The sequence below is a fragment of the Pteronotus mesoamericanus genome, unplaced genomic scaffold (assembly GCF_021234165.1).
Source record: "Pteronotus mesoamericanus isolate MK-2021 breed Mesoamerican mustached bat unplaced genomic scaffold, CSHL_Meso_final contig_24, whole genome shotgun sequence".
In the NCBI taxonomy this organism is placed as follows: Eukaryota; Metazoa; Chordata; class Mammalia; order Chiroptera; family Mormoopidae; genus Pteronotus; species Pteronotus mesoamericanus.
Window position 1 is genome coordinate 11,417,349 of NW_026555100.1, and position 13,226 is coordinate 11,430,574.

At 37.3% G+C, this 13,226-nt stretch overlaps 1 protein-coding gene across 2 annotated transcripts in view; it reads left to right on the forward strand.

Moving 5' to 3' along the window:
* Nucleotides 1–13,226, forward strand: part of CTNNA3 (catenin alpha 3) — a 1,483,556-nt gene that overhangs the window by 878,514 nt on the left and 591,816 nt on the right. The window lies entirely within an intron of this gene.

Below are 13,226 nucleotides of genomic sequence, written 5' to 3' on the forward strand. Positions count from 1 at the left end.
AGGTTTCTGAATTTCAATAATAGAGAGAAAACCCTATAAACTTCTTGATAAAAGGCATTTGTTGTTGACCTTCTAATGTGACTCTCTAAGCCAATGTACTTTGATAGTGCTTGAAATAAGAGAAATGCCACTGTTTATTTTATTCAATGTCTTCAATGTTTACTTTGAAATAATGAATGTAATGTGGTCCATATGTAGTGTGCACTGCTTTCAAGATTCGGCAGTATATCCTCTTATGATGTGGTTGCATTTGCTCTATCTAATTATAAGAATTTACATGTTGAAAAATTGGAAGCTTATATATGTCATTTTTAATCAGTGAAAAGGTTCTTAATAAACAAGTGTCTAAAAGTTTCATATCCTAAACTAAAAGAAAATTTCCATATCCAGTCAAGCTTGCTTTAGGAAGGTGTTGTCATTTTACTTTGTGTTTATTATTTTTACATTGTTGTAGTGTGATTGTTCCTACTTTTGGTGGGGGGCGTGGGGAACAAAGCATAGACTGACATGATTTAGCAACATTTAATAAATCTTTTATTCTTTTTCCAATAATTTTTAGCTATACCAACTCCAAAGTCAAGGTTATAATTTCATTAATGTATGTAATTTGTCTATATAATAATTTAGTAAGCAAAAATCTTTAACAAGGAGATAGGCATGATGAAATATATAAACAGAGGTGGTACACACTGATTTAAGTGATGGTAAATGATGATAAATTCAGTTTTCAACTCTTTTGCATGCTGTTATCAGCTCTGGACATTTAATGCTTCATTAGCCATAGATTAAATCACCATTTTAGAATCTATCCTTGGCAATAGTAAGTGTCCATTCCATCCAATTTAAATACAAGCGGATGTGGAAAGAAGTTGGAATAAGAATGGGATTTAGGTTCCAGCTCTGGTGTTGACCACCTGTGTGGCCTTTGGAAAAATTTTCAACTATCCAGACAAAAGTAATTATTTTAGATGTTAAATTTTCCTTCTAAGCCTGAAATTCTGAGATCTTCAGGATATAGGCTGTGTTGAGAACTAATGAACCAATCCTAAGACCTTTTTGGATTTAAATTGCTCATCTTATAAAGGACCCTTCTGAAATATCCTAAGTCTAAACTGGAAATAATGTAACATAATGATAGTACCGCACTGGGTGCTGTGGCGGTGCTTAAGGCTGGAGAAGGGAGAACAAGGTCAGAGGTGATAGTCTTGATGGGTATGTGGAAATAAAAAAATAAATTGTTTCCTCTCCAAGTTATAATCAAATACCTTGTAGAAACTGGAGACACTGTGTGTTTTCTCCATAGCTTTTGAGTTTTTTTGCTTTAATAAAAATATGAGTAGTGCTGTGTTGAGAGCTTTAAGAAATGTTGATATATATCCTAAAAAGCCTTGATAGCATCTCAGCTCCTGTACCTCATGATATAATTTTCAACATATTCTCCACATTTTTCTTTCTTCGAATAGAAAAAAAGAGATTTTCTTGTTAAATTAAAATTAGTGAGTCATAATCAGGACGGGTTGGGGCTGCCAGTGTGTATGTTTGCAAACCTGCGAACTTGGTGAGGGCAGAACATTTCATATTCGTCCCGGTATCTCCATCATACAAAGCCTATAACGTCGTGGGTGCTCATTCGTTACTTGATAAAAAAAATGAAGTCCCAAGATGAACGGGCAGAATGATGGACATAACACTGGTGATGGCTTTGCAGCAGTGCAAACAGCTGGCTAGGAGGAGTGCGGAGCCGGTTGCTGGGGTCTCTCGGCCTCTTTTCCTGCCTTTTCTGCTGACCAGCTGGGCTCCTAACATGACCATTTTGCTGGGGCGAAGTCTGTACCCCTTGGATGTCCTAGAGGCACATAGACTTATTAAACAATATAGTTCTGTGTGAGAGTCTGGATCCTAATGCTGAACATCACTTTAAGAATAATAGCACTGACTGAGCCCATACTAAGCCCCTAGCACTTTCACAACTTTACATGTAATTTTTATGTGTTACTTTATTTCATTCTTGCAACAACCCTGGAGGGATGTGGTACTGTATTACCCCATCTTACAGATGGGAGCTGAGACACAGAAAGGCCAAATAGTTTGCTTCAGGACACTCAGGTGATGTGACAGAGCCGGATTGAAAGCCAAATAGTCTGACTCGAGAGTTCTGTGTTCTCCATCATTCTCCTCTGTTGTCTGATGTACCAACAGAACATATGCAAATATAAACAATCTTGTTGCCACCCTTGCATAGGTCAGTGACCAAGAGCATTTTAATTATGATTTTTACATGTAGTTAGAGTTTAAAGAGAAAAACGAGAGAGAATGCAAAATTACTTTGAGATTGGTCATTCCCATCATTTCAAAAGTGCTTTGATTCCTCACTAAGTAAATTCACTGCAAGGTAGGTTTTGGAGCAATAGGAATATTTTCTATTTAATTGACTGTCTTTAATTGGTATTTCAAAATTTTGTTTCTCTTTTATTTGGTAATACATAAATCTTAAGAGAACCTAATGCACTTTAATTCAAATATTAAAAAGATGATTTTAATAAGTAGTTTTCAGCAATTGTATAAATTAATATGAATTAAATAGTTTTTGTAATATTATTGCATCATATTATAACCATAATAATTCATGTTTTTATAACATTCCTAATGGGTTAATTTCCAGAAGAATTACATTTAAACTAATGATTCCCTAGTAAATGCTTAATAATTGAATTTGCAATTTGGTACTTAACTTACATTGATAATTATTTTTCACAAAAAGACATCTTTAATTATAATCACAGAATATTCTGTCTCTCTTTTTCAAACAACTTTTCTAAAGAAATCTATGACTTATTTAAAAAACACAAAAACAATTCAAATGAAAACATTCTTAACTGGAATTACTAATAGGAAATATTATTGTTAGCCATGAAGTTATTCACTTGAGTAATCAAATAATGTTTGGGAATGTTTCATTTAGATAAACTTTTATGTTTTATCTAAATCTTTACAGATTTTAAAAATATATAATCATTCAATGTTCTAATTGGCCATTTGTTGAAAAGACTAAGATATTAAGTGCCATGTTGTGTGTGTGTGTGTGTGTTCATGTTCATCATTAATAAATGGATTATTAGAGACATTTTTCTAGGCAAATATTTTTTCAGGTGTTTTCTACTATTTGTAATTCAAGTTCACTTTGAACCTGGTGGGCACACTGTATGGTAGGCAGAATTCTGAAGGTGTCCCCTCAAGATTTCCATTCCTGGTTATAATCAAGCACTAGTCTAGGTACTGCTGTGAAAGTATTTTGCAGATATAACTAAGGTTGCTAATCCATTGACCTTAAAAAGAGAAAAAGAAGGATTATCCTGGATTATGCCAGTGCGATCAATGTAATCACATAAACCCTTAAAAGCAGAAAAGGAAGGCAGGAGAGTCATAGAGGTGAGCACAGATGAGATGAAGCAGAAAAGAAGGTCAGACATTTTTGAAATGTGATGAGGACTCAACCCACTGTTGCTGCCTTTGAAGATGTAGGAAGGGAATCCCAAGCCAAGGGGTAAGGGTGGTCTCTGGAAGCTAAAAGAGACCCCCGGCTGAGAGTCACAAGGAAATTCTCTGTCTCATGGTAGCATGGAACTGAATACAGCCAACAATGTGAATGAATGTGAAAGTGGATTCTTTTTCTAAGCCTTCAAATAAAAGGCAGGGTTGACCAATATCTTGATTTGGGCCTTTTCAGTGCCAGAGCAGAGGAATTAGCTGAATCCACCCAGATTTCTGATCTATAGAACTGTGAGATAATTACCTCTGTGTTGTTTTCAAGCTGCTAAATTTGTGGTAAATTACATGTCAGCAATAGGAAACTAATACCATAGACACATTACTTTCAGCAGTCTTTTGTAAGTAACTAAGAACCCATTGAAAGAAGAACTTAAAGAATTTTTAGGTAGGAAGGGTTCTATAAAGTATTTTTCAAATGTTTCTCAAAATTCTTCTCAATTTTGAATATCAGGAAGCTTTTCAAAAGAGAAATCTAAGAATTTGTTTTCTATACAATTTCTTTACTCCTCCCATCCTCTCCCCACTCTCGCTATCTTGCTGAAAACACTTAAAAACCTCAGTACTTTGTGCTTCTAAAGGTTGTAACGTGAGAAAGAATAATCTCTACTTCATTAACTGTATGCTTACAGGAATAAAAAGATTAACCCTCCCTTCAGCACTTTGACTCTCCTATCAGGTCTTTGGAGGATGCACGGAAAGGAGGACTGGCGTTCACTGAGCCCACTGCAGGGGTGCTGTGCCATATCGCCCTTCACCAAACACTCCCCTTCCCCAACCAAAACATCTGCTAGGAGAGAGGCACTGTGGGTAAATATAGCGGTTGAATAAAGAAATGAAAACTTTAGATTTTTTAGTTTATGTTTTTTAACATCATCTGATGTTATATCTGATATTACTACTGTAATGCTTTACTCTAACAATATATTTTATTTTTAAAAATTTATTATATTTTGAGTTCTCTTTTTCTTTATTTTTTTGCTCACTCCTCCACCCCTTCTTTAGCCAGCACCCTCCCCGCCCTAACAGTTGTCATCCTACTCTCTATCTATGAGTCTGTCTCTGTTTTACTTGTAAGCACACTTTGTTCATTAGATTCTACATGAGTGAAATTATATGGTACTTGCCTTTCTCTGACTGGCTTATGTTCCTTAGTAATACTCTCCAGGTCCATCCATGCTGTTGCAAAGGATATGTTTTCCTTCTTTGTTACTGCTGACTAGTATTCCATCATGTAAATGTACTGCAGTTTTTTTTAACCACCTATCTATGGATGGGCACTTGGGCTGCTTCAAATCTTGGCTATTGTATGTAACACTGCAATGGACATAGGGGAGCATATATTCTTTTAAATTAGTGTTTCAGGTTTCTTCAGATAAATTCCCAGAAGTGGAATTACTGGGTCATAAGGCAGTTCCATTTTTAATTTTTTGAGGTAACTCCACACTGCTTTCCACAGTGGCTGCTTCAGTCTCTATTCCCAGCAACAGTGCACAAGGGTTCCCTTTTCTCCACATCCTCACCAGCACTTGTTCTTACAAGAATAAACTCAAAATGGATTAAAGACTTAAATGTTAGACTTGAAACCATAAATCCGAGAAGAAAACACAGGCCGTAAAAATCTCAAACATTTCTCATCAAAGTATTTTTCTGATGTATCTCTTTGGGCAAGGGAAACAAAAGAAGTGTCTGGCAGCTCTCCACTGCTGACTTTGGCTGGGAAAGTTGGGTAACTATAACATGATAATTGATTATTCTCTGTGAACAATTCCTATGCCTGCTTTAGACCAACTTCGTTTATATTTTTCTCCTATGAGCTCAAATATGCTTCACTAGCTGAAAAGACAGAAAATTTGTGTGACAGGAGACAGAAGAGATTAGGAGGGAGTACTATAGCATAATGGAAAGATCTTATGTTGGTAGTGTGACCTTAGAAATGTCACTTAACCTCTGTGTCCTTTCCCATGTAAACAAATAACAACACTGGCCCAGTCAATCTTTTTTTATAGAATCTTTAATCATCATGGTGAATTGGAATCTCTGGGAGAGTCCTTACAATGTAGAGATATCTATGCCTGAAGCTAGTTTGTGGGATAGCCTGAATCTCTATTTTTTTTTTTTTAATCATTTTAATCTCTTTAGGCCAGCCAAATGTGTAGGCAGAGCTGGAAACCAAATCTTCATAGTATTCTAGTGAGGACCAAATTGAATAATGTTAAAGAAACCTGAAAGGGACTCTTCGAATGAGCATTTCCCAAGGGAATATATGGATGACATTTTTCCATAGGTTTTTCTTCCTAGTAATAGCAGTTTCCAGGCTAATTGCTATTTTCTGCCCACTACCAAGAGGAGTAAGGAGAGAAAACAGTCCAGATAATTCCACTCAGTTAGGAGTCGTGCTCCAGATCCTAGGCCTGCCATAGTCATGGCACTAACAGTGACCAGCCTGCATCCGTGGTTTCCCAAAGCTCAGAACTACTAGCCCTGCTTAATCCCACCTCACAACTAAATTGGAGGCCAAATGCCGCTTCTCTCTGCGCAGAGATAAAGTCAGTATCCACAAAGACCTCTACTAGTTACCTACCAAGCTCCAAATATTCCATAAACTTATTTCTTTGTGGCTGGTAAATTTAGGGTCCTCAAGCTATGTTCAAATGTGTGACTTGGTTGGTGCTATAAAGCTGATTGACACTTTTTAAAAAACTATCTGAGATATGTCAGGGCAACAGTATTATGGGATTTTATTTTATTATTCAATGTCAACCCTATAAATATTCATAGAAAAGTGTCTGGGAAAGATTAAACTTCTGATAAGTATTCAATAGGACAAAGAATAAAGATTAACCTTTTGTATAAAAGATTAACCTTTTGTATATGATAAAAAATTAATATAAAATATAAAATTAGTACCAAAGACATTTGGCAGAAGAGGTATAGGCTGAATTTGTATGTTGAAGTGACTATACAAGTTTTAATTATCTATTAAGAGGAACAAAAGATTAGTCAGCAAAGAATGTCACTTCTTAAGGTGAGAGAGGAGAGAATATAACAGTAACAGTGTTACTGAACAGCAAGTTGGGGGGTCCTGCTGCCCACCGCCGCCACTCCCTTGGCAAAATTCCAAAGGCAAAGGTTGGTGATAAAAGAAAGGAGTCTTTATTCAAAAACTTCACAATTTTGGAATAACAGCTTTCCACAAGAATTAGTCATTTAGGCCTATCAATTAAAGCTAAACTGTTTAACTCTTTAGTTACAGTTTTAATCACTTAAGCCTATCAATTAAGGCTAAACTCTAATACCTGGGCTCTCCTATCATTCTCCGTCAGTTTTCAGTTATCCTATTTCTATAAGGTTAGTGGACAAACTAAAACAACATAAGATACAAAAGCTGCAGAATTTTGGAAGAATGGCAGGTTCCTGCCTCGGAGGGCATCCCCCCTAGAACACCCAAAGATTAAATACCTACCTCTGCCCGGCCAGCCCAATCCTAGGCTGTGCCCGGAGTTCCTTCTCATCTAAAATACCATCCTTCCACTGGGAAACGCAGGCAGCTGCAGCACGATCATCCAGGCATCCTTGAAGAAGAAGAGCTGAGAGCCAGAGAGAGCCTGCACCAGCCCAAGAGAGCCCAAGCCGGTTAGCTAGCCCTCTTTTATTTCAAATTTTCTAGCCTGTAATCCCATGCCCTCTGGAGGTACTAAACTTCTCAGCCAACCCTGTTCTAGATGGTTTAACATTGCCCCTCCGACAGCCCCTCTCTACTTCTCCCCACGGATCTGATCTGATCTCTCTATATCCGTAGGAGTCTTTGCCCATCCAGAAAAGATTCTTTGGGGACTAATGGTAATTTTTTAAAAGGAAATATGGTTTAATTTACATAGTATAATGACCCTTGATTTTAATATATTAATTAGCTTATCTAAGTATAGATAGCTTTCTGGCTTCTAAATTATAACTTTTTAATTTAGTTTGTTCAATTTAAGTATTCACTGATTAAAAGACATTGAAATTAGTATTCAGAATTGAACTAATTTTTTATAGTTTTCTCTATGATTGATTTACTGATTCCTTCTTTCAACACGAGTAGTGGGATAAAGACAGACAAAATCTCAATCCTCTTAGAACTTAGTTTCTAGTAGAGAAAAAGGCAATAAACCAGAGAGATAGAAACCAGAGAGATGCTTTTATTCATTTGTAGTGTTTCCGATGGTAGTGGGGCTAATGTGAAAAATATAGCCGTAAAGGAGATAAGGGGACTGGAGAGGAGTTGCTTTTATTTTTTTAAAAAATTTTTATCAGAGAAGGTATAACAGCTATGTGGGTATTTTTGCAGGGAAGAAAAGAAGAGAGGGAGAGAGAGAGAGAGGGAGCAAAAGAGCCATGAATGGGAAGAGTTAGTCTGAGACAAGTTTGGAGGTTGACGGGGGAAGGGGGTCACTTTTAGGCCATTATAAGGACTTTGTCAATTATGCTGAAAAATAAAAGGGAGTAGCTAAAGGGTTTTAGGCTGAGAAATAACATGGTCTCACTTTTCACAGAATGTTTTTGTCTCCTGTATTGAGAATAGCTTGTAGTAAGGTAACACTGGATGCATGGAAACTGTTGAAAGATTTTCATAATGCTTTAAGAATGATATGCTGTGGGCTTGGCCCAGGGAGGTAGTAATGGAGGTGGTGAAAAGTCTAGAGCTGAAATAATTTTCTAGGAGATACGATGTAGGGTGAAGAGAGAAAAGAGGAAATAATTACTTTATAGATATTTTAATGTGAACAACTGTAAGAATGAAGTAGCCGTTTTTGAGATATGGAAGGCTGTGGAAACAATTTGTTTGGGGACTTTTTTGAGTGTTTGGATTTGGATATGCTAAGTTTGAGATGACTGTCAACATCCAAATAAAGATACCATGTGTTATCCCTTAAAGGTAAATTGAAGTCCTAAATCCCAGTACTTAAGAATGCCACCTTATTTGGGAATAAGGTCTTTGCAGATTCAATTAGTTAAAGTAAGGCAATGCTGGAGTAAGGTGGGTCCCTAATTCAATATGACTAGTGTTCCTATAATAAGATAATCATGTGAAGACAGAGGCTTACAGAGAAAACACTATGTGATGATGAAGGCAGAGAGGTGGTTTTGTACCAGCAAGCCACGGATTGCCGGGGAGGTGCCAGAGCTAGGAGTAGCAAGGAGGGGCTTCCCTGTGGGTTTCAGAGGCAGCGTGGCCCTGCCAACACCATGATTGCAGACCTGCATTCTCCGGAACTGTGAGATAAAGCATGTGCGCTCTTTTAGCCCTCACAGTTTGTGGTGCTTTGTTATGGCAGCTCTAGGAAATGAATACAGAGAGTAAGGTGAGTACTGAGAATTTGCCATTGAATTCAGCTAGGTAGAGTTATTAGTGGACTAGACAGGAGCAGTTTTAGTGGAATACAAGAGTTAAAATCCTGATTGGAGTAGGCTCGAGAGAAGAGAGAATGTGAAATAAATTAGGAGCAGTAAGTATAGGTAAATCTTTTAAGTAGTATTTCTGTGGAAGAGGAAGTGAAGAAATGAGATCAAAGCTGAAGAGACTATATCAAAGGAAACAGTTTCTTCTTCCTCCTCTTTTTTTTCATTCTCTCCCCTCCTGTCTCCTGCCATTCCCCTTCCTCTCCTTCCCCCCTTTCCTCCCCTCTCTCACCCACCATTTATTTCCCCGTCCTCTTCCTCCCTCCCTCTCTCTCTCTCACAATCTGTCTTCCTTCCTTCCTTCCTCTCTCCCTCCCTCCCTCCTTCCCCCATTCCTTCCTCCCTTTCTTTTCTTTCTCTCTCTCTCGCTCTCTCTCCTTCTTCCTTTCTCTCTCTTTTCCTCTGTCTCTGTCTAGATAAACATATTACCACATGATTGAATGCTGATGGAAATAATTTGTTAAAGATGAGAAAGTTGATTTTGCAGGAGGGACAAGCAATGAGTGTAGGAGAAATATCCTTCAGAGGCAAAATGGGGTTTAGTGCCCAAAAAGGAAGAACTGGCCTTAAATAAGACTGGGACAGAAAGAAGACAGAATACCTGGCCATCGTTATAGAGAGGCAAATAAATTCAAAGAGGATATATGGAGAAACTCGTTCAGTTGCTTTTATTTCTCAGTGAAAGGGCAAACAAGTTTACCTGCAAAGACAAAGAGCAGTGATAGGGTAGTTACATATTTGAGAGGAAAAAAGCTAGGGTAGTCATCAGGTGAGCAGGAAAATTTCAGGAAGATGAAGGATAGTAGGTTTGCACTGTGTCATTTTGGACTTGGCAATCATGAGTTTAGAGAGACCAGTCAGTAAATTTTATGTGTTTTGTTATTGTAAGAGATTTTTGTTTCAATTAATTGATTTATTACTGTTCTACGGAAACAAATTAGAAAGAAATAGTTTAACAGAAGGATTTGTGGATGTTGCCTTTTCCCAATGAATAGGGTTGCCAGACACACTGTTAAGTTTGAATTTGAGATAAACAATGATGAAATTTTTTAAGATATGTTCCCTACTTGCTAAAATTTATGGATTTCCCCTCTGTAACTATAAGAGTAGCTTGTGGTGGCTGGACTCATATTAGCTTCTGAATGTGTATAGACGTTGTTAACATTTTTGCTAGGAAATAATAAAAAATGTTGATGCATTTAAATATTTTACCTTGCTGCTCTTGCCATCTCTCTGAGAACATTTGCCCTGTTGTCAGATTCTCAGTGGCTTTACTTTAATCTTTTTAGTGATAAAGGCTGCATTAACCACCTTTCGGCTAATAGTAAGGGTGCTAAGGTATACACAGGGTTTTCTTTATTTTTCTTTTTTGCATTGATCAAATCTTGGAGAAAAAGTGGTGTCTTCTCCCTTGAAGGCTTACTTTTTCTGTCTTATGAAGTTATTCTTGACCAATATAAATGTTTTAACAGGATTAAAAAATAAAAATGGTATTAGAGTCTGAGATTAGGGTAATTGAAACTGGTGATATGAATTGTCAAACAGTTCTGATCTAATAATTCAGTATTGAAAATATATGTACTCGTTCAGTTGGTTCTCAAATAATAATAGTTATAGTTATGATTTTTTTTTGGTATTTACTATGTACTAGGCACTGTCCTGAATATTTAAGATACAAAGTTTTAACAAAATCATAATAAGGACTCATGAATCTAGTCAATTAATATTGGTTGCATCAGGCATTGGAAATACTAGTGAATTAAAGACACTAAAATTCCCTAACCCCATCGTTTACATTTTGATGAGCAAGAGGCAATAAAAATAAATAAGTAAATAAGTTATTGGATGGTGAGAAATTGCCTTGAAAAAAATAAAGCAGGAAATGGGGATTTGGGATAATGGGAATAGAGGTCAATTTTAGATAAGGAGCTCAAGGAAGATTTTATTGACAGTTGAGCAATAACCTGAAGAAAGTAAAAAGTGCTACATGTAGTCACTTGAAGAAAAAACATTCTAGGGAGAGGGACCAACATGTAAAAAGGCCCAAGAGGGAAAAACATACTGGGCATGTTGATTCAGTAGCCACAGTATTTGGAGCAGAGTGAGCAAAGAGGAGATGAAGAAAAGATTTGTCAAATAGCAGGAATGGTATCATTTGAGGCTTTGTAGGCCATTGTAATGACTGTAGTTTTTAGTCTGAATGAAATGGAAAGACATTGAAGATGTTGCGTAGATGAGTAGCTTGATTTAACTTTCATTTTATAAAGAGCACTCTAGCAGTGAAGGATAGACTGCTGGAGAACAGGTGAGGAAGCAGGAAGGCCATATTGAAGGCTGTGTTAACAATCCTGTAAGAGAGGCAATAATCCAGGGTGGGAGCCAGGAAAGAAAGATAGTGAGAAGTATTTCGATGCTGGATATATCTTGAAAGTAAAATTTTCAGTATTGTTGAGTTTCAGGTGAGAGATATGAAATAGAGAGGTAAGGTTGAATCCAGAGTTTTAGCCCGAGCGCCTGGAGGGTCAGGAGTTACCACTGAGTGAAATGAGGAAGACTGCAACAGGAACCTGTTTGTCCTAGGAAATCATGAATCTGGTTTTGAAGAAGATGGGTTTAAGTTCCTATTAGACAGCCAAGCAGATATGTCCAGCACATGGGTGGACATAGAAATTTGGAGTTTGGGCTACATATATAAAGTAGGGAGTTTTACTTAAAGCCATAAAGTTAGTGAGAGTAGGTAGATAATATAAATAGACAAAAGTTTAGGTCAAAGCCCTGACTGGAATGGCTCAGTTAGTTGAGCTTTGTCCTGCAAAATGAAAGGTTGCTTGTTTGATGCCCCGATTGTGGCATATGCAAGAGGCAGCTGATCGATGAGTCTCTCTCACATCGGTGTTTCTCTCCCTTTCTTTTTCCCTCCCTACCTTTCTCTCTAAAAATAAATAAATAAATTATTTTTTTAAAAAAAGAAGTTTAGGTCACAGAACTGAGCCCTACAGCAATCCAGTGTCAAATAGGAAGATGAAGAGGAATAAACAAATGATACTGGAAAGAAGCCAGCAAATCCCAACGCTAACTAGGGGCAGAACCTAAATTTGAACCCAGGATTGTGAAATGCCTTCAATTCCTATGGCTTTAAACAGTATTCTAGATAGGTACATTTTGTTTTTATGACTATTAATCTGTATTATTTCTTTTAATTGTTCAGTTACAGTTGTCCCACCTTTTTCCCCATTGCTCCTCCCTGCCCTGTCTCCCCCCACTTCCACATTAACCCCCCCACCCATTGTCCATACCCATGAGTCCTCTATTCATGCTCCTTTGCTTGCCCCTTCACTTTCTTTCCACCGTCATCCCCCTCCTCTCTGGTCATTGTCAGTTTGTTCTTTATTTCCAAGTCTCTGATTCTATTTTACTCATTTGTTTGTGTTGTTGATTAGGTTCCATTTACAGGTGAGGTCAGATGGTATTTGTCTTTTACCACTTGGCTTATTTCACTTAGCATAATGCTTTCTATTTCCATCCATGCTGTCACGAAGAGTAGGAAGGAGTTCCTTCTTCCTTTTCTGCTTCTTAATATTCCATTGTGTAAATGTACCACAGTGCTTTGGTCCACTCATTTGCTGATGGACACTTAAGCTGTTTCCAACACTGGGCTATTGTAAATAATGCTGCTATGAACAATAGGGTGCATAGCTTCTTTTGAATTGATGATTGAGGACTCTTAGGGTATAATCCCAAAGTGGGATCGCTGGATAGAAAGGCAGTTCCATCTTTAGTTTTTTGAGGAAATTCCACACTGTTCTCCACATCCACAGTAGCTGCACCAGTCTGCATTCCTACTGAAAGTGTACCTGGGTTCCCTTTTCTCCACTACATTGCCAGCACTTGTTGTTTGTTGATTTATTAATGATGACCATTCTGACCAGTATGAAGTGGTATCTCATTGTAATTTTAATTTGCCTCTCTCTAAAGGTTAGTGATGTTGAGCATTTTTTCATGTGTCCATAGGTCCTCTGTATGTCCTCTTTGGAGAAGTGTCTGTTCAGGTCTTTTGCCCATTGTTTAATTGGATTGTTTGTCTTCCTGGTGTGGTTATCTGAGTTCTTTTTATACTTTGGAGATCAAACCCTTGTTCGAAGTATCATTGGCAAATATGTTATCCCATATGGTCAGTTCCCTTTACATTTTGTTGATGTTTTCTTTAGCCATACAGAATCTTTTTGGTTTGATAT